Here is a 23,110-nt window from a genome sequence, read left to right as displayed (position 1 = left end):
TCTGTTGAATATTTGCCATCCCCTGAGTCCTGCACATACAGGTAGCCCTCAGTGCCTGAATATTGTTACTTCTTGGATGTCCCACAGGCATCCCTGGATCAAACTCCTTGTATTTTAACCATAAAACTTTCTTGTTATAGGCTCTACATTTCAGTGAATTCAGATGACATTGATCAGCCACAATTCAGAAATCTAGAGTATCTTTGACTGCTCCCTCCCTTTTACCCTTTCCCTACACACCAGTGTAACCATATGCTGTGAATTCCATCTGTTACAAATTGATCTCTCCTGTTCAAGCCCATCCTTGCTGCTTTAGTCACTTCCCCATCTTAAATGGCCCTGACTAATACAGCGTTCTCATAACTGGTCTTCCTGACTCCTGAGTTGTTCTCTCCAAGCCACCCTTCTCTCTCTCTTACAAGTGAATGATACACAATTTGGTCATGTTCCTTTCTGCTTAAAGCTCTTTGGTAGTTCCTTCATCACTTAGAAGAAAAAGTTCAAACCCCTTAATGTAGCAAACAAAGTCTTTTGTGATTTGAATTGTCTTAGCTATCTAGTGGCAAGTGATTAAGAGCTCGGCTGCTAACCAAAAAGTCGGTAGTTCAAATCTACCAGCTGCTCCTTGGAAACCCCATGGGGGCAGTTCTATTCTGTCCTATGGGGTCACTATGAGTTGGAGTCAACTAGATGGCAATGAGTTTTTTGGGGGGGAGGGGTGAGGGGAGGGTTAGCTATCTAGTGTCATTTTGCCTCCACTGGTTTCTTGCACTTCAGCCACATTGAATATTCATTCATTCCGGTGAATGTGCCATTATTTTACACTCTTCCGTGCCCTTCCACATACATTCCATTATCTGCTGATCATCTGTTAATCTTCTAATTCACCTACTTCCTTGACTTCTAAGCAGAGTCTAGGGCTTTCTTCTCTTCTTCCTGTGGTTCTTTGGTCACATTGCTAGTACTGCTCTCAGTTCTCATCACATTTTTGCTGTGACTATTCATTTAGGAGCCCTGATGACTTAGTAGTTAAGAGCTCGGCTGCTAACCAAAAGTTGGGAGTTCGAATCCACCAGACGCTCCTTTGAAACCCAGTGGGGTGGCTCTACGCTGTCCTGTAGGGCCACCGTGAGTCAGAATCGACTCGATGACAACGGATTTGGTTTTTGGTTTTTATTCATATTTATGTCTCCTGCACTAGACTGTGAGCTCCTTGAAGGCAGGGACCATATCTCAGTCACTTTTGTCTTCGTCATGCCTGGCATATACTGGTTGTCTAGGAAATGTTTAAAAAAAAAAAAAAAGAAATGACCTCTGACACTGGGTCCCCTGTAGCTCCCATTTTGTGCTTTTTTTTTTCCCTTCAAGCTTCTTGAAAGAATTCTCAATACTCTATAATTCCACTCCTTTATTCCTGCAGTTGCCTTCCCAACAAGGACAATTGAACTGCCACCCTCTTCACCGCTCTGGGAAAGGTCAGTAATGACTTGCATGTTGCCAAATCCCGTAAACACTTTTCCGCTCTTGACACTTTGTCCTCCTTTGTAAATTTCTCTCCTTTGGTTGCCCTTAAACTTTAGTTCCTAGGGGTTCAGTCCTCAATCAACTGCTATTTTTATATTCCGCATTCACCCTAAGCAGTGCCTTATACCTCAAAGGTTTTAACTACCACTTGCGTTTTAATAAATCTCCAAGTTCTCTAGGCTGGGCGGCTCTTTCATGTCCACCTGGACATACTTGCTTAGCATTCTTTCTCATATTTATCTTGTTATATTGAAATTATCTAGGTGGGTTATATTGAAATTATCTATCTATATGGCTATTTTCATCTTGGAAAGGCAAGAGATTCTGATGGTTAAGGGTTTGAATTCAAACTCTGCTCCAAACCTTATTAGGTAAGTGACCTTGGGAAAGTTACTGAACGCCTCCAGGCATGAGCTCCCCCACTACCCCATTGCAAAATGGAGGTCTTTATAGTATTAAATGAGATGCCCTTATTAGGTGAGTGACCTTGGGAAAGTTACTCAGCTCCTCCAAGCATGAGTCCCCCATAGAAAAATGGAGGTTGTTGTAGTATTAAAAGAGATGCCCAGACCTGCCACATGGTAGAAGCCCAACAAATTCTGTTATATGATTGTCATTCTTTTGCATCATGCCTTACCCATTCCTGTACTACCAGAGCTAAGCAGTGCTTTACATACTGTAGGCACTCAATACCAGTAAATAAATTGAACTTAACTAATGTATTAATGAACTAGAGGAATATTTATGCATGGTGACATATTCCAAAAAAACAAACAAAATCAAATCAGTTGCTGTTGAGTCAATTTTGACTCATGCTGACACCATGTGTGAGAGTAGAACTGTTCTCCATAGGGTTTTCAGTGGCTGAGTTTTTGGAAGTAGATCACCAGCCCCTTCTTCCACAGTATTTCTGGGTGGACTCAAACCTCCAACCTTTTGGTTACCAGAGAACGCATTAACTGTTTGCACCACCCAGGGCTCTGGTGGCATATTAAGACAGTGCAGATGAGCTAAACAAAACAAAAACAAAAACAAAAAAAAACAAAAGTCTCAGTTAATTTACTTATTTTGATAAGTTCTAACACTAGATTGTAGAAGGAGGTTGGTATATTTGGTGGAGTGGACCCTGTAGAGCTCCACTCAGGTCCACCCTTCAGGACTGAAGCACTCGTGCCTCAGATGCTGGGAATATGATGGCTGACCTCTTGCTGTTGAGAACCCCTCCTGTGATTGCCCTGGGATGAAGGGAACTGCCCAGCCTTTATGTAGAGACTGATCGATTAGGGGTACTAAGGTCTGACCTCTTTGCCCCAACTCGGCAAATTTGTTGAGCCATTTTTTCTCAGCTCCAGTGCTCCCCATGGGACTGGATGAAGGGACTCCATTGCAGCCCAGTTTCTCCCTCTGCCCAACCGTGCTTCCTTTACATCTGTATAGGTGTTGACCCCCAAGAGCACTCCTTGTAATATCCTGTGTGCAAACTTCTATCTGAGGATCTGTTTCCTGGGAAACACAATCTTCCACATTTTATTAAGGACAACAAGAGTCCAGGGAATTATGTTTTAGACACGATGTGTGTCAAACATATATGAAATGACTAGCAGCATGCCTGGTACCAAAATGGAAAATATGATGATTATTTTTTATTTTAAGGTGTGAGAGGATTTGGGAAGAGGTGCCAAGACAGAACTAAGTGTCTACTCATGGCAACTTCAATCTCTGGCAGGTTCTGCATCTTGAATAGTGCAAATTATGAGTCCCTTAGGGTCTTGCTCACTTACATGTATTTTCCATCACTTGTGTCCTACTGGGAAATGCAAACATGGGAAGTGAAAGAAGTCCCTGAGGTGCCTGCCTATGGCAGGCTCTTGGAAAATGGGCAAACTCTATATTGTGATCGTATACCCCCGGCAGGCTGTGATAGAGTCAAGTTCTGGGCTGTGTTTTTATTAATAAGAAAAGAACAGTTATATTAGGAGCAATACACTACCTATCCATATTACATTGGAATTTTACTTTAAAGTGACTCTCTAGAGCAAAATTAACTCAGTAACAAAAACTTAGAGGTTTTAGTTATGAAGCTAGCCACAAGGTTCTAGCTCATTGTAAATTGATTGTTAGCATGGATGGCCAGGACAGTTCTGATTTTTTTTTTTTAGCTAGGGTATGTCATAGTTTCTGCTTATTTGTTACAAAAGGAACAGATATATTTAAAAGTAGCACTTGCACATAAAAAGATTAAAAAATCCAGAATTATATAAAGTAAAAAGGAAAAGTCTTCTACCACCACCCCATTCCATACAACCCTACAATGTCACTCCTCAGAAATAGTCACCAGTAAGAGTTTTTTAAGAGCTTGATCTATACCTGGAAGAATATATATATATATATATATATATATATATATATATATATATATATATATATATATGTATGTTTTCTGGTGGGATAGTGGTTAAGTACTACGGCTGCTAACCACAAGGTCCACAGTTTGAATCCATCAGGTGCTCCTTGGAAACTCTGTGGGGCAGTTCTTACTCTGTCATATAGGGTTTTTGTGAGTTGGAATTGACTCGACCGCAACAGACAGGTATATATATGTATATGTATATGTATATGTATATGTATATGTATATGTATATGTATATGTATATGTATATGTATATGTATATGTATATGTATATGTATATGTATATGTATATGTATATGTATATGTATATGTATATGTATATGTATATGTATATGTATATGTATATGTATATGTATATGTATATGTATATGTATATGTATATATATATGACAAAACTGAAAATAATACATGGATAGTGAATCTAAGTTTTAAATTTCTTAAGCCAAAATAGAGAGATGTGTGAATGTAGAAATGTGAAAAGCTCTGCTCTCTCACCAGTCCTACTGTGCAGTTGAATCTCCTGTGTACCTAAGAGTGAGGAGCTTCAGTTCTTGTTGGAATATTGCCAGCCTTCTACGTCTTCTTCCTAAAACAACTTCCTGTGAGAACACCAGTGGAGTCATGTGTTCCTTTGGAAGTTCAGCTTCTTTTGAAAATGGTGATATCTCATATTGCAACCTAATTGGAAGGGCTTTTTCTTTTCCCCTCTTTTTATATCTTGAGTTCTCCTAATCATGCTGCACCTAGGTTTTCTGCTTTCATTAGCTCACATCACGTTCAGTTTAGTCACAACAGAAAATTGTAAAGTGTCTGCTTCTTAAATCCTTGCTAGTATTTCTCTTTCAATTTGTTTTTATCTGTCACAAGATGTAGCTCTCTCCCATCCCATCAGTGAGCTACATCTCCTATGTATATAGGATGCCTCAGTCATTACTGTAGAAATGATTAAGAATAGATTTAAGAAAGAACTTCAGATTTTGAAGCTTATAAAATCACGAAATAAACTACCATTGAAAATTGTGTTATCTGTTTCCTTAGAGAATTCTAGAACATACAATGTTTGAACATAAAAGATTGGAAATGATCCAGTTTCATTTTGCTGAAGATGATTTTTTCACAGCACAGCAAAAATAATCTAATATGCAGACATAAAATATGTCATGACTAGGAGTGACTAAGATTCAGGTGCATTTAGAGACAAGATCTGGACACATAAATTTGGACAAATAGATTCAAGACCTTGATGTAAGACAAGACCTGGGCTGAGTTCCTTGCACTAAGCAAGCAAATTTTATTGCTGCTTTTTAAACATCTCTAACAAAGTAGACAGAAACTATCCATACCCATTGCCATTGAGTCAATTCCAACTCATAGTGAACCTATGGGACAGAGTAGAACTGCCCCATAGGGTTTCCAAGGCTGTGATCTTTACAGAAGCAGACTGCCACATTTTTCTCATGCAGAGCAGCTGGTGGGTTCAAATGCCAACTTTTCAGTTGGCAGCCAAGTGCCTCAACCACTGTACCACCAGGGGTCCTTCAGAAACTGGCCAATATAAAATCATGCCAGTTATGTGAAGAAACAAAAAGAGTTAACCATAGCTAGAGTTTTTTATTTAGGGATTATAAATTTAGATTTTTCAGGTCTAAACCAAAACATATGGTCCTTTATTATAGACAGCACTGTTTTTCTTATAAGAAACAAAGGGCTAATTTATATTCATGTTTCCTTTGTCATAAAAAGTAGATATAAATGAACACCAAATTGTTATATCAGCACTGACTATAAAAAATAGGATATTTTTCTAGTTTCCTATGGGTTGTTTACAAGTCTTTAAATCCTTGCTTTGGGATTAGATTCGTCATTAAAATCCCTCCCTTAGAGTGAGGTCTCACTTCAAAGAAGAGCCTTCTAATGAGTGGTGAGACGCATGTGCTTTTTTTAATCTGCACTAGAGGAGATGCTATAATGCCAACTAGCTCCTGAAGGATGCAACTATGACGTGAATTTAAATAAAATGAATCTGTAAAATAAAACTGTGAAAAACATCAACATGTTGAAAACTTAATGTACAATATGGTTGAACTCTTGCAGAGGGAAAAATAAAAAGCTGCTGTGAGTCAGAACTAGTGATGAAATAACACCTCTGAGATGGTAGAACTGATGAACAACCATGAAAACTACCTTTTATATCATATATCCTACAGACCCAGAACTTTTATGTTAAAATGGTCATTTTTCCTGTTTTTAAGCACGACAGGGCTCCTGGGTGGTAGTCTGCAGAGTAAAGACTGACTACAGATTTTTTAATTGCCACTACACTTTTGTAATCAGATACCATCCTAATTTTTTCCTTGGTCCATTACAGTAAACGTACTTGAGTCAGTCAAGCACAAACCTTCATACAATAAATAATTGTTTTGAATGTAGTGCCAGTTATAACTTGCTGCTATTTACTTATGCTTAACACAATTGGCCATGCCCAGTTAAATACCGGCATACAAGGAAACCTCACCCTGTTGGGAGAAAATTCCCCAGAACTATCAGCCCAGCTTGTGTCTGGGACAGCCCACAACAAATCTGACTGCACCAAGGATACAAGCCTGAAAGCTGGTGATTTTACACTGATACTCTGCTAAAACCTCCTGGCACCTGTGAGGTTAAAATCTCAAAACTGTTAGAAAGACAGAAAGTGTTTTAGTTATGTAGTGCTGCTATCACAGAAGTACCACAAGTGGGTGGCTTTAACAAACAAATTTATTTTCTCACAGTTTAGGAGGCTGGGAGTCTAAATTCAGGGTGCCACCTGTAGGGGAAGGCTTTCTCTCTCAGTTCTTCTGAGCTTCTGTTCCTGAGCAATCTTAATGTGCTTGGCATCCCTCTTCCCCAGGTCTCTCTGCTAGCTTGTGTTTAATCTCTTTTATATCTCAAAAGAGATTCGACTCAAGATACACCCTACACTAACCTTGTCTCGTTAACATAACAAAGACAGTTCATTCCCAGATGGGATTATAACCACAGGCATAAAAACCAAACACAGCCCACTACTGTGAGTAGATTGCCATTTATATCAACCCTATGGGACAGAGTAGATCTGCCCCATAGGGTTCCAAGGCTGTAAATCTTTACAGAAGCAGACTGCCACATCTCCCCACCCCCACCCCCACTAGGAGCAGCTGGTGGGTTCTAACTTCTGACCGCTTGGTTATCAGCCAAGTGCTTAACCACTGTGCCACGAGGGCTACTCACCACAGGCATAAGGATTAGGATTTACAACACATATTTTTGGGGGATACAATTCAATCCATAATAGAAAATAAGTACTTTTAACACAGCCCTGGAAAGGGAAAATAAATTCTTCAGGATTAATGCTAAATCCTGATGCAAATGAATTCGTTCCCTTGATAACCAGAGAGAAATTAAAGTTAATGAATTAAATATGCAAGTCTTCTTTTGTTGCAATTCTCTTTTGCAAATATTTCAATAATCTTGCATTGTCACCATTATTGGAAGGCTACTTTCTAGCTATCTGGAATGCATTTCCTTGTGGAGCATTTAGGTGCTTAGAATTTTGACGTTGAGCGCATTGATTAGATTTCAAGATTTTTCCTTGCTGAGCATAAGTGTGCTTAGAATTTTGATGTTGAGTGCATTGATTAGGTTTCAAGATCCTAAACTTTTTCTTTCATAAAATTTTAATTAAAAAAAATAGACCAGGGCATTTTTGTGTGTATGTATGAGTCACTATCAATATCTTTTGAAATAGACCATAAACTGCTTTATTTTTGCCATAAGTTTACTGAAAGTTTTTTTCCTGCTGTCTTAAAAACGTAGGCTCACCATAGATTTTTATAAGAAGGCAGAAGAGATTAGGAAGTTTAGACTTTCTATGCAATACCAAGGTATTTACTAGAAGGTAAGAAGTATATTCTCATAGTAAATATTTTCGGTTATTTTTTATGGCCAGATGTTTCAATATACTATTTCAAATTCTGGAACCACTCCCACCCATGTGAAGTCTAAATATGCATTTCTTGAGTCATTGAAAACCCTGGTGGCATAGTGGTAAAGAGCTATGGCTGCTAACCAAAAGGTTGGTGGTTTGAATCTACCAGGTGCCCCTTGGAAACTCTATGGGGTAATTCTACTCTGTCCTATGGTTGCTATGAGTCAGAATCAACTCGACAGCAACAGGTTTAAGTCATTAATTCATTAATACTTTGTTGGATTATATTTATCCAGTTTAACACATTAATGCTTGTCATTGATAATAAGCCAAGATTTCAGAAAAGAACGAGTTAGTTTTTGTGAACTGGTTTTTCTGGTACAGTGTGGATTTGTATATACTCTAGGACTCTGTACTTGAAGTAGGGAGGGGAGACGTTTCTGGTTTTGTAATATAGCTTGACGTTAAAGCCAAACATACCCCTTTTTTATCACTATATGGTAAAAAGGCATTTAATATCTTTGCTGATAGCAGTTCTGTATTGGGTGAATTGTTAAGTTAAATTTCTTAATCCAGGTTCAGAGGGACTGGAGATTTTATTACCTGGAAAAGTGAATGGAAAGCTGCAACACAAGACTTTTGGCCATGGTGTGTATAAAGATTATACCCAATAAAATATTCAGAAACCCTGGTGGCATATTCAATGCAGGAATGTTTTAGCTAAGTTTCATTAGACATTACATTCCTTACTGGGAATGCATGGCTCAGTACTCAGTTTACCTATTGCATAGCTGATGGGTTCACTTAAGCTTGCAGGAATCATCTAAGGGCCTCCGAATACCAATGCTAGACTCTGAATAAGAGACTGCATTGCCTGGAATTATTTTATTTGCATAAATAAGACTATATAGATGAACTTTTAAAAGCCTAGGATGCCAAACAGTTCTCTCTCTCTCCTACCTTTTTTTCTTTTTGTCTTTCTCCTTCTTTTTTAAAGTATAAATTCTTCCCTAGAGCAATCAGAAGAAGGCTTAACTATCTCCCCCATCATTAACCCCTTAGGTGCTACCAACAGTGGATATTGAGATATTCTAAAAGGCTTGGTGGCAGCTTTCTTAGTGCATTTTTCAGAGGTGGATTCCTCACTACACACCTCATATGATAAGATGGTCCTGAAAATCTGATGATGACACCCCACCCACCTCATGCACAATGTGACACCTTGTCCCACCCAGTTAAGTAAAGGCCAGTGCCCTGATAGGGGGAGGTGGGTTCCCCAGGAGTTGGAGTACTCAGGCTGCATTAAGCCTATCCACATGGCCCATATTCTTTGGCATTGTTCAGTACACTCCTCAAGTGTTTACTGTTAAAAAAAAAAAATTGTTTATTTTCTTTTCTGTTGCTGATATCAGAGATCATTTGACTAACCTAACATGGTTTGCAGAATAAAACTAGATTTGGAAAAATATCAAACCTCTATAGAAAAACCCGTTGTCATTGAGTCAATTCCGACTCATAGCCACCCTACAGGACAGAGTAGAACTGCCCTGTAGAGTTTCCAAGGAGTACCTGGTGGATTCTAACTGCCAACCTTTTGGTTAGCAGCCATAGCTCTTAACCACTACACCATCAGAGTTTCCATCAAACCTCTATAGAATGTTTTATTATATTCTTACCTCCTCTGGAAGGTTTTACATTTTAATAAATCATATGCTAAATGGGAAAATAATGCTAAAAATGAGGCAGGGAAGCAGTTTTCCCAGGGTAAAGAACACAAGTGAAAAGGATTCGTTTTTCTTCTCCATGGTTAGAATTAAGGGCATTAGAGCTAATGCATCAGTGTAATTTATTTCAGTTCAGATCAGTTCAATAAACATTTACTGAGCATCCACAGATACTGACATAACGTGAGGTGCTGTGGGCACCAAGATGAAGAAGACACTGCCTCCTATTTCATCATCTGATGGGGCACACAAGTGGACATTTTCAATAACATGACAAGAATTATGACCAAGTTGTTTTCAGAGTGCTCTGGGAACTGAGAGAAGGGCATTAAGTCTGGCCTAGGGATGCATGAATGCTCTCAGAACACAACTTGAGTTGTGTTTAAAGTATGAAAAGGAGGCTGCAGATCAAGGAAGACTGGGATGGGGAAGTGGGAAGGAAGAAGTACCATTGGGGAGATGAGAAGGTAATTCAGACAGAAGCAACAACACGAGCAAAGATGGGAAGACACAGAATAGGATGTGCTAATCAAGGACCTATGAACAGCTACTAACTGTGAATGAACATTGAGAAGAGAGGAATGACAGGCAATGGGTCTACAGGGACAGGGCACTCAGGTTACTGAAGGCCTTGTATGTTGGGTTAAGGAACCTGGGCTTTAGTCTATAGGTGATGGAGAGAAGTAGGAAAAGGATGAATGTTAAGAACTGTGAAGTGTCTAGATTTTATCCTGCTTGCAAACCAACAAGTTAACCTGTGACGGTTTCATGGATGCTGGCAGAAGATAAGAGGTTCCTGGGTCAGAGACAAAGGGCTTTGTTACTCATGGCTCAACAAGCAGTGTGACCTTCAAATTCATGTTAGTCCCCTTTCCCTCTAAATCCCGTATGGACAACAAAAAGGCAGGCCCAGGTGGACACTGTGCACACAGTATGTTTGTGTCACAGCCGAGAAACCCTGAGCTTAGGAATTCCCTATATTTATGATGGGTTTGCGAACAACCTGCCCAACAATTACCCTGGAGGGAAATATTGTCTTTATTATACTGAACGGCAAACAAAACTTCCCTCTGTCCCTGAGGGAGACACTATATCTTCTGAGGTCGTTTGCTATGCAAAAATCTTTGAAAGACATTCTAAAACAAAAGCTGTCAGACCTCTGCTTACAAGGTATGCAGAAATGTGAGTGACATGTGAAAAATTGTCTCCCAACAGTAAAACAGATTTGTGTTTTAGGTGTGTCACTCTGGTAGAAGGTGGGGGATAAACTTTTGGCAGAGATGGGATGGCGTTAGGAGGTTGTTGCAATAGTGTAGGTAAGAGATGATGAGAGCCCAAATTTGAGAGGTGATAGGGATGGACTTGAGAAATATATAGAAGGTAAAAATAGGCAGCTCTTGCCATGTGAGAGAGCATATGAGAGAGCCAGCAAACTTTTTCTGTAAGGGCCAGATAGTAACTATTTTAGGCTTTGCAGGCCTTATTGCCTCAGATGTACTCGACCCTGCCATTTTATATAGCCAAATGAGGGTCAGTGGGTTTCAATAAAACTTTATTTACAAAAACAGGCTGTAGTTTGATGAGCCCTGGTCTAGAACAAACTCGAGGTTCTTGTGTTGTATGATTAGATGAAAGAAGCTGTGGTGATCCAAAACGTCAGTGATTCCAGCCCACCAGCTGTTCCTTGGGAGAAAAGAACTGACGATCTGCTCCAGTAAAGATTACAGCCTAGGAAACACTATGAGGCAGTTTACTCTGTCCTGTAGGGTCACTATGAGTTTGGAATCTACTCAACAGCACCTAACAACAACATGATTAGATGGATGATAATGCTAATAATCGAAAGAAGGGATTTAGCCTTTTTTTTGTTTTGTTTTGTTTTGTTTTTGCAGGTGTTAGAGAGTGGGGAGATGAGTTTTTTAAAGTTCTGAATTTAGGAAGGTAAGGGATATCCAGGTATAGATCTTCACTAGACAGCTAGATATACATATTTGAAGGTCAAGAGGACGTCAGTGTTAGAGATGATGATTTAGAAATTCTAAGCATACAGATACAAGTTAAAACCATGAAAGTGAATGTCATCATTGAATGAGAGCATGAGGAGTAGAGAGGTGGCCCAAAGATGAAACCCTAGAAAAGCATCAATATTTAAGGGCAAGATTGCAATCAGGAGGTACAAAAACAACTTCTTCAGTGTAATATCACATGTGTGTATGTTTGTGTATGTGTGTGTGGAAAGAAAGGATTAGAGAATATATTTTAATGTTAAAACAAAGGAAAGGAATCCTGTCCAAGACTTTCAGTTCTGAAAACCTGAAAACCTTGTAAGACATTTATTCTTCATCAGAACAACAGAAGACTTCTAAGAAATTTCAGAGACACACCGATATTTTTCTTATTATGAGAATCAAGTTAATTGAGAGGGAGGGACCATGTTTAGCCGTGTTGAAATCCAAACTACTTCCATTAGAATCTTGTTTTTCATTTCATTGGGGAAAGGCATACAGGTGGGTTTGCTTCATTCTCTTCTGCCTAGAAGTATAGTTGTAGTCACTAGTTATTCATTTGTTTTGTCAGTGACTGAACATATATTGAATGAGGACTTACCATGTGCACAGGTAGGCAACTTGCCTGTGCATAAGCAAAATAATGGTGACACCAAGCAGAGTGTGACTAATATCTCAAGAGATGGTCACGGAAACCATAGTGATGCTATTCGTGCGTTTTCTCTGCTATCCTTCATAATTACACTTAGAAACTTCCAGAAAAAACAAAAAACAAGAATCCATGTTTTTCAGTTACAAAGACTTATGAGTTAGGAAGGGAAAACAGTAAATACAACCATAAAATTGCACATGCTTTGCCAGATTTTGGAGTATGGAGGAATGGAATTCGGTCAACACTTTTCCCATCTATTTGACTTGTAAGAACAGCTCTCTTTGATAGCTTGTAAAAAAAAAAAAATTGTATTACAAGAGTAGAAAACACCTGTTTTTTTAAGACAAATATATAAAATCTTGTGATGAAGATGATGATTGTATCATCACACTAATGAGTTTGACTTTAGTTTAGACAACTATTTTTATTAATCTATATGACAATAAATAATTGAAAATCTTTAAAAATATTTTTAAATAAAAAAAATTAAACTGGCTTAGAGTTATCTAAAAACAAGCAAACATTTGTTTTTGCTTGCCTTAGCTTCAAAATGAAAGAACCTAGTATTAAGGAATGCAAAGAGTTAAGTGCTCAACTACTTACCAAAAGCTTGGCGGTTCAAATACACCCAGAGGTACCTCAGGAGACAGCCTGGTGATCTGTTTGTGAAAGATTACAACCTTGAAAACCCTGTGGAACACAGTTCTACTTTGCATACGTGGGTCAGCATGAGTTAGAATCGCCTTGACATCAACCAACAACAGCAACAAGAGTTATGTTTGTTCAGAGGTCTTATTTCATTAGCAGTGCAAAACAAGCCAAGCCAATAGTCAATTTCTTCACAGTACAAGTGTATATTTACATTTGAATGCAAAACACATCCACATATTTCCTTTCTGATGTTGTTACTTTTCAGATCAGATATAATGTCTTATCTTGTTTATATGCACTAATGAAAATTTATGTGCTATGAATAAATTCTTTGGTGGTGTCTTAGTCATCTAGTACTGTTGTAACAGAAATACCACAAGAAAATGGCTTTAACAAAGAGAAGTTTATTCCTTCACAGTCCAGTAGGCTAGAAGTCTGAAGTCTCTGTCAGTTCTGGAGGAAGGTCCTTGTCATCAGCCTTCCCTTTGTCTGGGAGCATCTCAGCGCAGAAACCTTAGGTCTAATGGACATACTCTGCTCCTGGCACTGCCTTCTTGGTAGTGTGAGGTCCCCCTGTCTCTCTGCTTGCTTCTTTTATATCTCAAAAGAGATTGGCTTAAGGCACTATCTAATCTTGTAGATCTCATCAATATAACTGCTGCTAATCCTTTTTATTACATCATAGTGATAGGATTTACAACGCATAGGGAAATCACATCAGGTAATAAAATGGTAAACAATCATACAAGGGAATCATGATCTAGCCAAGCTGACAGGTGTTTCTGGGGGACACAATTCAATCTGGACAGGTGGTTTAATGTTAAACCTATGGAGTAAGAACATATAATTTTTACTCCTCACTTTTTATTTTAATTCAAATAATCAAAGAAGCCCTGAGATTATTGAAAGTTATTATATGTTTTATGGGAGGGTCTATTGATGAATCCTTTTGAACACTTGTTATGGAAATAAACAAAAAAACTTTTTTTTTTTTTATAGGTAATGTTAAATCCCAGACAGGTTTAAGTACTAAATTTCACAGTGTTTGCTTCTGTAAATAATGGTGCTTGTGAAAAATGACTGTGCTTTTCAAAGTACATTTCCTTGACTAGTCAGATAACACATCTGATGGTGTCCTCTGGAAGTGAGACTTCTCAGGTCTCCAGGAGATGTTGGCTTGATGGACCACTCACATGCCTCCATTATTTTAAAAGCCTCTTTGGAAATTATAGCTCTACTTCATACAACAATAACCTGGCTCAGCACGATCAGAACCTCTTATTCCTTGTCCACCCAAATATCTTCCTTAGAGAAGAGAGTAAATTTGTCTAGCGCCAGGTGGATAGGAATAAAAGAGGATCATAAATGAATAAGGATATACTTGGAAGATTCTTTTTCCCCTATCAGTTTTGATGTACAGCTTAAGGAACAGTATTACCTGTACTGAGTCATCAGATATAAATGCTCTTAATGTCACCTTGTGAGTGCTTTAATGCTTTATGTCCCCTGCCCTTCTCCAGATCCTCTGTATAATCTCTGGGTAAGTGCAAAGATCATTTTCAATATTACTAAGTTCATTACTGAAGTAAATTTCTGCTCCATTAGACTGTGAATTTCTCCGGGGGGAGGCTGCTTCTGTTGTTTCCTTTACAACTCTCCTTATAGCAAGAAATGTGGTTGGGACTGGGACTTGATGAACCTTGCTGCCTGTTTGCCACGAAACCTTTAAGGTTTACTGCCATGTGTTATAAACAAGAAGTGAAAAGCTGAAAACTAGGTTGATTGCAAGGATGGGTCAAAGCCAAATCATGGAAAGCTTTACACGCCAGGCTGATTTAGGCTTTGTGAGTTTTTGGAGCAGGGTGAGTAGTATGTTAGAAGCAGTGGTAAACCAAAAAACCAAACCCACTTCTGTCGAGTCGATTTCAACTCATAGCAACCCTATAGCGACCCTATAGGACCGAGTAGAACTGCCCGATAGAGTTTCCAAGGAGCGCCTGGTGGATTTGAACTGCCGACCTCTTGGATAGCAGCTGCAACACTTAACCACTGTGTCACCAGGGTTTCCAAAGCAATGCTAGAGGAAGCCAAATTGATCAACAAGTATTTGGGAAATGGAGAGTGGATAGTGTGGGTTAGGAAGATGGACAGGGAATCAGGCCGTAAGTAACTGCGCAAGTTTCAGCAAGAAGAATCAAGGGCCATTAAAACAGACTACAAATACCACAGTGAAGAAAACCCCAAATCAACAAGGTTTGAAGGGGGAGGTGAGATACACACAGAATGGGTGTGGTGCAATTAATTACTTTTGTGTGTGGCCTTTGTAGCCGTGGCCTTATAATTCCCATCCAAAATTCAATCATGCGATCTTCAGGATCCTTTCTATCACCAAGGCCATATTTCCTAACTACTGATCCTTCTTTTTTTCCAACTTTCCCATTCCAATCACCAGTAATTATCAATGCATCCTGATTGCATGTTTGATCAATTTCAGACTGCGGAAGTTGGTAAAAATCTTTGGTTTCTTCATCTTTGCCTTTGTGGTTTGTATGTAAACTTGAATAATAGTCGTATTGACTGGTCTTCCCTGTAGACATACGAACATTATCCTATCACTGGCAGCACTGTACTTCAAGAAAGATATTGAAAAAAAAATTTTTTTTTGATGATGAATGCAATGCCATTCCTCTTCAAGTTGTCATTCCTGGCATAGTAGACCATCTGATTGTCTGATTCAAAATGGCCATTACCAGTCCATTCCAGCTCACTAATACCTAGGATATTGATGTTTACGCATTCCATTTCATTTTTGATGATTTTCAATTTTCCTAGATTCATACTTTGTACATTCCACTTTCTGGTTATTAATGGATGTTTGCAGCTGTTTCTTCTCATTTTGAATCATGCCACATCAATAAATATAGGTCCTGAAAGCTTGACTCCATCCATGTCATTAAGGTTCTCTCTACTTTGAGGAGGCAACTCTTCCCCAGTCATATTTTGAGTGCCTTCCAACCTGAGGTGGTCATCATCAGGCACTATATCAGACAATGTTCCATTGCTGTTCATATGATTTTCACTGGCTAATTCTTTTCAGAAGTAGACCACCGTGTCCTTTCTCCTGGTCTGTCTTAGTCTGGGAGTTCAGCTGAAGCCTGTCTGCTTTGAATACCAGTGACATAGCTTCCAGCATCACAGCAATACACAAGCCCCCATAGTACGACAAACTGACAGATGAGTGGGGACAATTCTTAGGTCTTCCTTATTCACTGTTTAGCTTTCGCATGCATATCAGGTGACTGAAAATACCATGGCTTGGGTCAGGCGCACCTTAGTCCTCAAAGTGATATCTTTGCTTTTTTTATTTTAACACTTTAAGGAGGTTTTTTTGCAGCATATTTGCCCGATGCACTATGTCATTTGATTTCTTGAGTGCTGCTTCTATGGGCACTGATTATGGATCCAAGTAAAATGAAATCCTTGACAACTTCAATCTTTTCTCCATTTACCATGATGTTGCTTTCTGGTCCAGTTGTGAGGATCTTTGTTTTCTTTATGTTGAGTCGTAATCCATACTGAAGGCTATAGTTTTTGATTTTCATCAGTAAGTGCTTCAAGTACTCTTCAATTTTAGCAAGATTGTGTCACCTGCATATCGCAGGTGGCTAATGAGTCTTCCTCCAATCCTGATTCTGTGCTCTCCTTCATATAATTCAGGTTCTTGGATTATTTGCACAGCATACAGATTGAATAAGTATGGTGAAAGGATACAACCCTGATTTACACCTTTTGTGATTTTAAACCACGCAGTATCACCTTGTTCTGTTTGAACGACTGCCTCTTCGTCTATGTACAGATTCTGCACGAACATTATTAAGTGTTCTGGAATTGCCATTCTTCGCAATGTTATCCATTATTTGTCATGATCCACATGTTTGAATGCTGTTGGGTAGTCAGTAAAAGGTAAGCATTTTTCTGGTATTCTCTGCTTTCAGCTAAGATCCATCTGACATCAGCATTGATATCCCTCATTCCATGTCCTCTTCTGAATGCAGCTAGAATTTCTGGTAGTTCCCTGTTGGTGTACTGCTGCAATCATTTTTGAATTATCTTCAACAAAACTTTACTTGCGTGTGATATTAATGATATTGCTTGATAATTTCCTCATTCTCATGGGTCACCTTTCTTTGGAATGGGCACAAATGTGGATCTCTTCCAGTTGGCTGGCCAGGTAGCTGTCTTTCAAATTTCTTGGAATAGATGAGTGAACACTTAAAGTGTTGCATCTTTTTGTTGAAATATCTCAACTGGTAATCTGTGATTCCTGAAGCCTTGTTTTTCACCAATGCCTTCAGTGCAGCTTGGACTCCTTCCTTCAGTAGCATTGGTTCTTGATCATATTTTACCTCCCGAAATGGTTGAACATTGACCAATTCTTTTTGGTATAGTGACTCTGTGTACTCCTTACATCTTATTTTGATGTTTCCTGTGTCATTCAATATTTTGCCCATAAAATCCTTAAATATTGCAATTGTAGGCTTGGATTTTTTTCTTCAGTTCTTTCAGCTTGAGAAATGCTGAACATGTTCTTGCCTTTTGGTTTTCTATCTCCAGTTCTTTGCACATTTCTTCATAATACATTGTCTTCTTAAGCTGCCCTTTGAAATCTTCTATTCAGCTCTTTAACTTTGTTTATTTCTTCCATTCACTTTAGCCACTGTACATTCCAGGGCAAGTTTCACAGTCTCTTCTGACATCCATATTGATCTTTTCTCTCTTTATAATGACCTTTTGCTTTTTTCATGTATGATGTCCTTGATGGCATCCCACAACTCATGTGGTTTTTGGTCATTAGTGTTCAATAGATCAAATCTACCCTTGAGATGGCCTCTAAATTCAGGTGGGATATATTCAAGCTTGTACTTTGGCTCTCGTGGACTAAACTTTTCTTCAGCTTCAACTTGAACTTGCATAATAGCAATTAATGGTCAGTTCCATACTCAGCCCCTGGCCTTGTTCTGGTTGATGATACTGAGCTTCTCCATCATCTCTTTCCACTGAAGTAGTTGATTTAATTCCTGTGTATTCCATTTGGCGAGGTCCGTGTGTGTAGTCACTGTTTACCTCTAGGCAACCAATAATCTACTTTCTGTCTCTACAGACTTGCCTTTTCTGGACTTTTCATATAAATGAAATAATTCATTCTGTGGTCTTTTGCAACTGGCTTCTTTCAGTTGGTATAATATTTTCAAGGCTCATTCATGTGTAGCACTTCATTTTCATTGGCAAGTAATAGTCTGTTGTATGGGTATACCACATTTTATTTATTCATTCATCAATTGATGGACATTTGGGGAGCTTTCACTTTTTATTGCTATGAACATTAGTTTATAAGTTTTTGTCAGGATGTATGTGTTTATTTCTCTTCATGTATACCTAAGAGTATAATTACTGGGTCACATGATAACTTTGTTTTTAACATTTTAAGGAACTGCCAAACTGTTTTCCAAATTGACTGCACCATTTTACATTGTCACCAACAATGTATGAGGGTTCCAATTTTTCCAATACTTGTTCATTTCTTTTTAAAATTATTATTATAGCCATCATAGTGGATATGAAGTTGATTTGATTTGTATTTTCCTACATGGCTCAAGCAGTTTGCACTCCATTATTAATCGAAAGGTCGGTGGTTCGAACCCACTCAGTGGCGCCTTGGAATAAAGCCCTGGCGATCTGCTTTCATAAAGATTACAGTGAAGAAAACCCTATCAACCTCAGTTCTACTCTGTAACACATAGGGTTGTCATGAGTTGGAATCAGCTTGACAGTAATGGGTTTGTGTTTTAAATGGCTAATAATATTAAGCATATTTTCATATGCTTATTGGCCATTTGTACATCTTCTTTAGAGAAATGTCTATTTAGATCCTTTTCCTGTTTTTTCGTTGGGTTATTTATCTTTTTATTATTGAGTTTTAAGTGTTTTGGTGGTTGTTGTTGCTTCAATATATATATACAAGTCCCTTACCAGATATGTGATTTGCTAATATTTTCTCCAGTTTTGTGGGTTGCATTTTGACTTTCTTGATGGTATTTTTTGCAGTACGAAAGTTTTTAATTTTGATGAAGACCAATTTATTTTTTTTCTTGTCACATGTGCTTTTGGTGTCATATCCAAAATGCCTTTGCCTAACCCAAGTCACCTTGCATTAGCCGGGAATCTAGCCCAGGTCTCCCATGTGGGAGGCCAGAATTCTACGAAAGAACCATGAGAAAGTTGGACGATGAATAAGGAAGACGGAAGAATTGTTGCCTTTGAATTGTTATGTTGGCAAAGAATGTTGACCATACCATGGACTGCAAAAAGAATGAACAAATCTGACTGGAAGCAGTACAACCAGAATGCTCCTAGAGGCAAGGATGGCGAGACTATGTCACATATACTTTGGACGTGTTATCAGGAGAGATCAGTCCCTGGAGAAGGACATCATGCTTGGTAAAGTGTAGGGTCAGCAAAAAAGAGAGAGACCCTCAAGGAGATGGACTGATACACTGGCTGCAACACAGGGCTCAAGCAGAGAAAGATTGTGAGGATGCCTCAGGATCTGGCGGTGTTTCATTTTGTTGTATATAGGGTTGCTATGAGTCGCAACTGACTCTACAGCACCTAACAACAAATGACAACCCAAGGCAAAGATATTTACTCTTATGTTTTCTTCTAAGAGTTTTACAGTTTTTGCTCTTATACTTAGGTGTATGATCCATTTTAAGTTAATTTTTTTGTATGGTAAGGAAGGAGTCCAATTTCTTTCCATTGCATGTAGATACCTTGTTATTCAGCCCCATTTGTTCAAAAGATTTTTCTTCCCTCTGGAATTGATTTGCTGCTCCTTAGCCCCCTCCCCCTACCCCTTTGGCAAAATGAATTGACCATAAATGGAAGGGTTTTTACTTCTGGACTCTCAGTTCTATTCCGTTGATCTGTATGTCTCTTTATGTCAGTACCACACAGCCTTTATTACTGTAGCTTTGTGATAAGTTTGGAAATCAGGAAGTATGAGTTCTCCAACTTTGTTCTTTTCAAAATTGTTTTTACTACTCTGGATCCCTTGCATTTTCATGTGAATTTTAGGATTGGCTTGTTAATTTCTGGGAAAAAAACAAAGTAAATTTTTGGAATTTTAATGGGAATCACATTAAATTTGTAGATCTGTAGATAAGTTTTCTTCCTCTCCAATCTGGTTTCTTTTTTCTTTTTTTTTGAATAATTAACCATGACTAGAACTTCTGGTACAATACTGAATACAAATGGTGAGAGTGGACATCTTTGTCTTGTTCCTGGTCTTAGGGGGGAAACCATTTAGTCTTTTACCATTAAGATGCTGGCTATGGATTTTTCTTAGATCAGTTTGAGGAAGTTCCTTTCTATTCCCAGTTTGTTGGGTGTTTTTGTCATGAAAGGGTGTTAGATTTGTCAAAAACTTTTTATCTGTCTAATTAGATGATGTGATTTTTTTGTCCTTTATTCTATTAATATGGTGTGTAACACCAATTGTTTTTTTGTTAGCTCAACCTTGTATTCCTAGTTGTTCATGGCATATAATCCTTTTTATATGTTGGTAGGTTTGGTTAGGTAATATTTTGTTGAGAATTTTAGTATCATAGAAGATATTGGTCTCTAGTTTTCTTTTTTTGTGATACCTTGGTCAGGTTTTCGTATCAGGGTAATACAAACCTCAAAGAGTGAGTTTTGCCTGTTTTTTGTGCACATATTTTACATATATTTTTACACATTGGTGCTATCATTTTCATGTCAACAGTAAAACATAATTTAGAAAATTGAAGAAGAAAAGTCTCTTTCCGTTGTTCTTTCTTCCTTCCTGATGTTCCAAAATACATAGTTTTATTATTTAGTTTCTGTTTCAAGAGCTTCCTTTAATTTTTTTAAGTTAGGTCTGCTGTAACAAATTCTCTTAGTTTCCTTTATCTGATAATGTCTTGATTTCATTACTGAAGGATGTTTTTGCTGGATGTAGAATTCTGAATTGACAGATCTCTTCTGTTAGTACTTGAAAAGGGTTGTGCCACTTCTTTCCAACCTTCATGGTTTTTGATGAGAAATATCCTATAATTGGAATTGTTTTTCTCCTGTAGGTAAGGTGTCATTTGTCTCTCTCTGCTTTCAAGACTTTTTCTTTCTATTTAGTTTTCAAAAGTTTGAATATGATGTCTCTTGCTGTGGAATTCTTTAGATTTATCCCATTCAGGGTTTGCAGAGACTCTTGCCTTTTGCCAAATTTAGGAAATTTTCAGCCATTATTTATTTTGAATGCTTTTCAGCTCTACCCTCTTTTTTCTCTCCTTCTGAGGCCCTGATCACATAAATATTAGATCTTTTGTTATAGTCCCACAGGTCTATGAGACTCTGTTCATGGGTTTTTTTTTTTTTTTTTTTGTCCATTTTCTATCTGTTGTTCAGATTAGAATATTTCTATTGACCTATCTTAAAGTTTACTTTTTTCTGACTTCTCCATTCTTCTGTTGAACTTATACATTGAGTTTTTGTTTGTTGTTATATTTTTCAGCTATAAAATTTCCATTTGGTTCTTATTTATATCTTCTGTTTCTTTGCTGACACTTTCTATTTTTTTAATTTGTTTCAAGCATGTTCATAATTGTTGAAGTATTTTAATGATGACCGCTTTAAAACTATTGTCAGATAATTCCAACATCTGTGCCACCTCAGTGTTGCTGTCTTTTCTCATTTGAGATTTTTCTAATTCTTGGTATGATGAATAACTTTTGATTATATCCTGGACATTTAGAGTGTTATAAGACTAAATCTTATTTAAATCTTTCATTTTGGGAGGCTTTCTCTGATACTTCTCTGGCAGAAAGAGGGGTAGATAGTAACCTCTTTACTGCCAGGTAGGTGTGGAAATCCAGATTCTCCTCTCAGCCTCTGTTGACACCCTCGGTGTTTGGGAGTGGGGGGCTGTCATAACTGATGGGTGGGAATAGTAGTTCAGGCTCCATCTAGGGCACCAATAACATAGTCCTGGCTGGGAGAGGAAGGGGTGCCTCATTACTGCCCCACCAATACTGTTAGAGGAAGAGTGCTTCGTCATGACTAAGTGGGAATGGAAGTCCACATGGCCTCCACTGACACATCCCAGTGGAAAGGCAGAGGGCTGTCTCCTTACTGTCAGGTAGGAGTTGAAGTCCAGGCTCCCTCTATGATCTCTACTGACACTGTAGTGTAGGGAGGCTTATTACCGTCAGCCAGGGATGAAAGTCCTGGCTTACCACTATGCTACTAACACCACCCTGGCGGGTATTCCCCGTTCAGGTTTTACTGATAGGGATGGGAGTGGAGTTGCAGTTTTTTCTGCAGCACTCCATTGGGGTAACTAAAAACCAAACCAAACCCATTGTTGTCTAGTCAATTCTGACTCATAGCAACCCTATGGGACAGAGTAGAACTGCCCCATAGGACTCCAAGCCTGTAAATCTTTACAGAAGCAGACCATCACATCTTTCTCCCACAGAGCGAGAGGTGGGTTCAAGTCACCAACCTCTCTGTTAGCAGCTGAGCACTTAACCACTATGGGGTAGGAGTGGTTATTGTCTGAAAGTTTTCTGTATTGTTAGGCTGCTCCTTTCCTAGTTCTTTGGTTGGAACTGGCTCTTCTTGGGGCTTTTTGTTTGGTTTTGTCTGTGCCCATCAGGATTTACACATTAACTGCTTCTCCAGCAAAAAGAAAACCCAGGCACTTACTGCTATGTCTTTCCTCAAGTCCCAAGGTCCATAGCCAGTCTGCCTTCTCTCCACCTTACAGAATCTCCTTATCTTTATTTTAGTATAATGTCTAGAGTTTTAGTTGTATTTCTTTTGTGCCTGTTTTTGTAGAATAGTTCATAACCAAACCCACTGCTGTTGAGTCGATATCCGACTCATAGCGACCCTATAGGACAGAGTAGAACTGCCCCATATGGTTTCCAAGGAGCACCTGGTAGATTCAAACTGTCGACCTTTTGGTTAGCAGCTGTAGCTCTTAACCAGTTCGCCATCAAGGTTTCCCAAGTTCATAACTAGTGGATATATAAGTTGATTCTGACTTTTGGTATTATATATATTTCTTCAGTGAACACCTAAACACTAGGTGACTAAACTTTAGGTGACTAATTCTTCGGA

At 38.4% G+C, this 23,110-nt stretch overlaps 1 protein-coding gene across 29 annotated transcripts in view; it reads left to right on the top strand.

Moving 5' to 3' along the window:
• Positions 1 to 23,110, top strand: part of LMNTD1 (lamin tail domain containing 1) — a 504,435-nt gene that overhangs the window by 58,285 nt on the left and 423,040 nt on the right. For 20 of the 29 annotated variants that reach the window (XM_049882677.1, XM_049882668.1, XM_049882676.1 and 17 more), the window contains exon 2: positions 1,421 to 1,475. The exons of the other annotated variants lie outside the window; for them this stretch is intronic. The gene's annotated coding sequence lies outside the window, so the exon portion shown is untranslated. The remainder of the gene's footprint in view (positions 1 to 1,420; positions 1,476 to 23,110) is intronic. 29 annotated transcript variants of the gene reach the window in all.

The sequence above is a fragment of the Elephas maximus genome, chromosome 4 (assembly GCF_024166365.1).
Source record: "Elephas maximus indicus isolate mEleMax1 chromosome 4, mEleMax1 primary haplotype, whole genome shotgun sequence".
NCBI classification, from domain to species: Eukaryota; Metazoa; Chordata; class Mammalia; order Proboscidea; family Elephantidae; genus Elephas; species Elephas maximus.
Note: the sequence above shows the minus strand (reverse complement) of the source record. Positions and strands in the feature narration are given on the sequence as shown.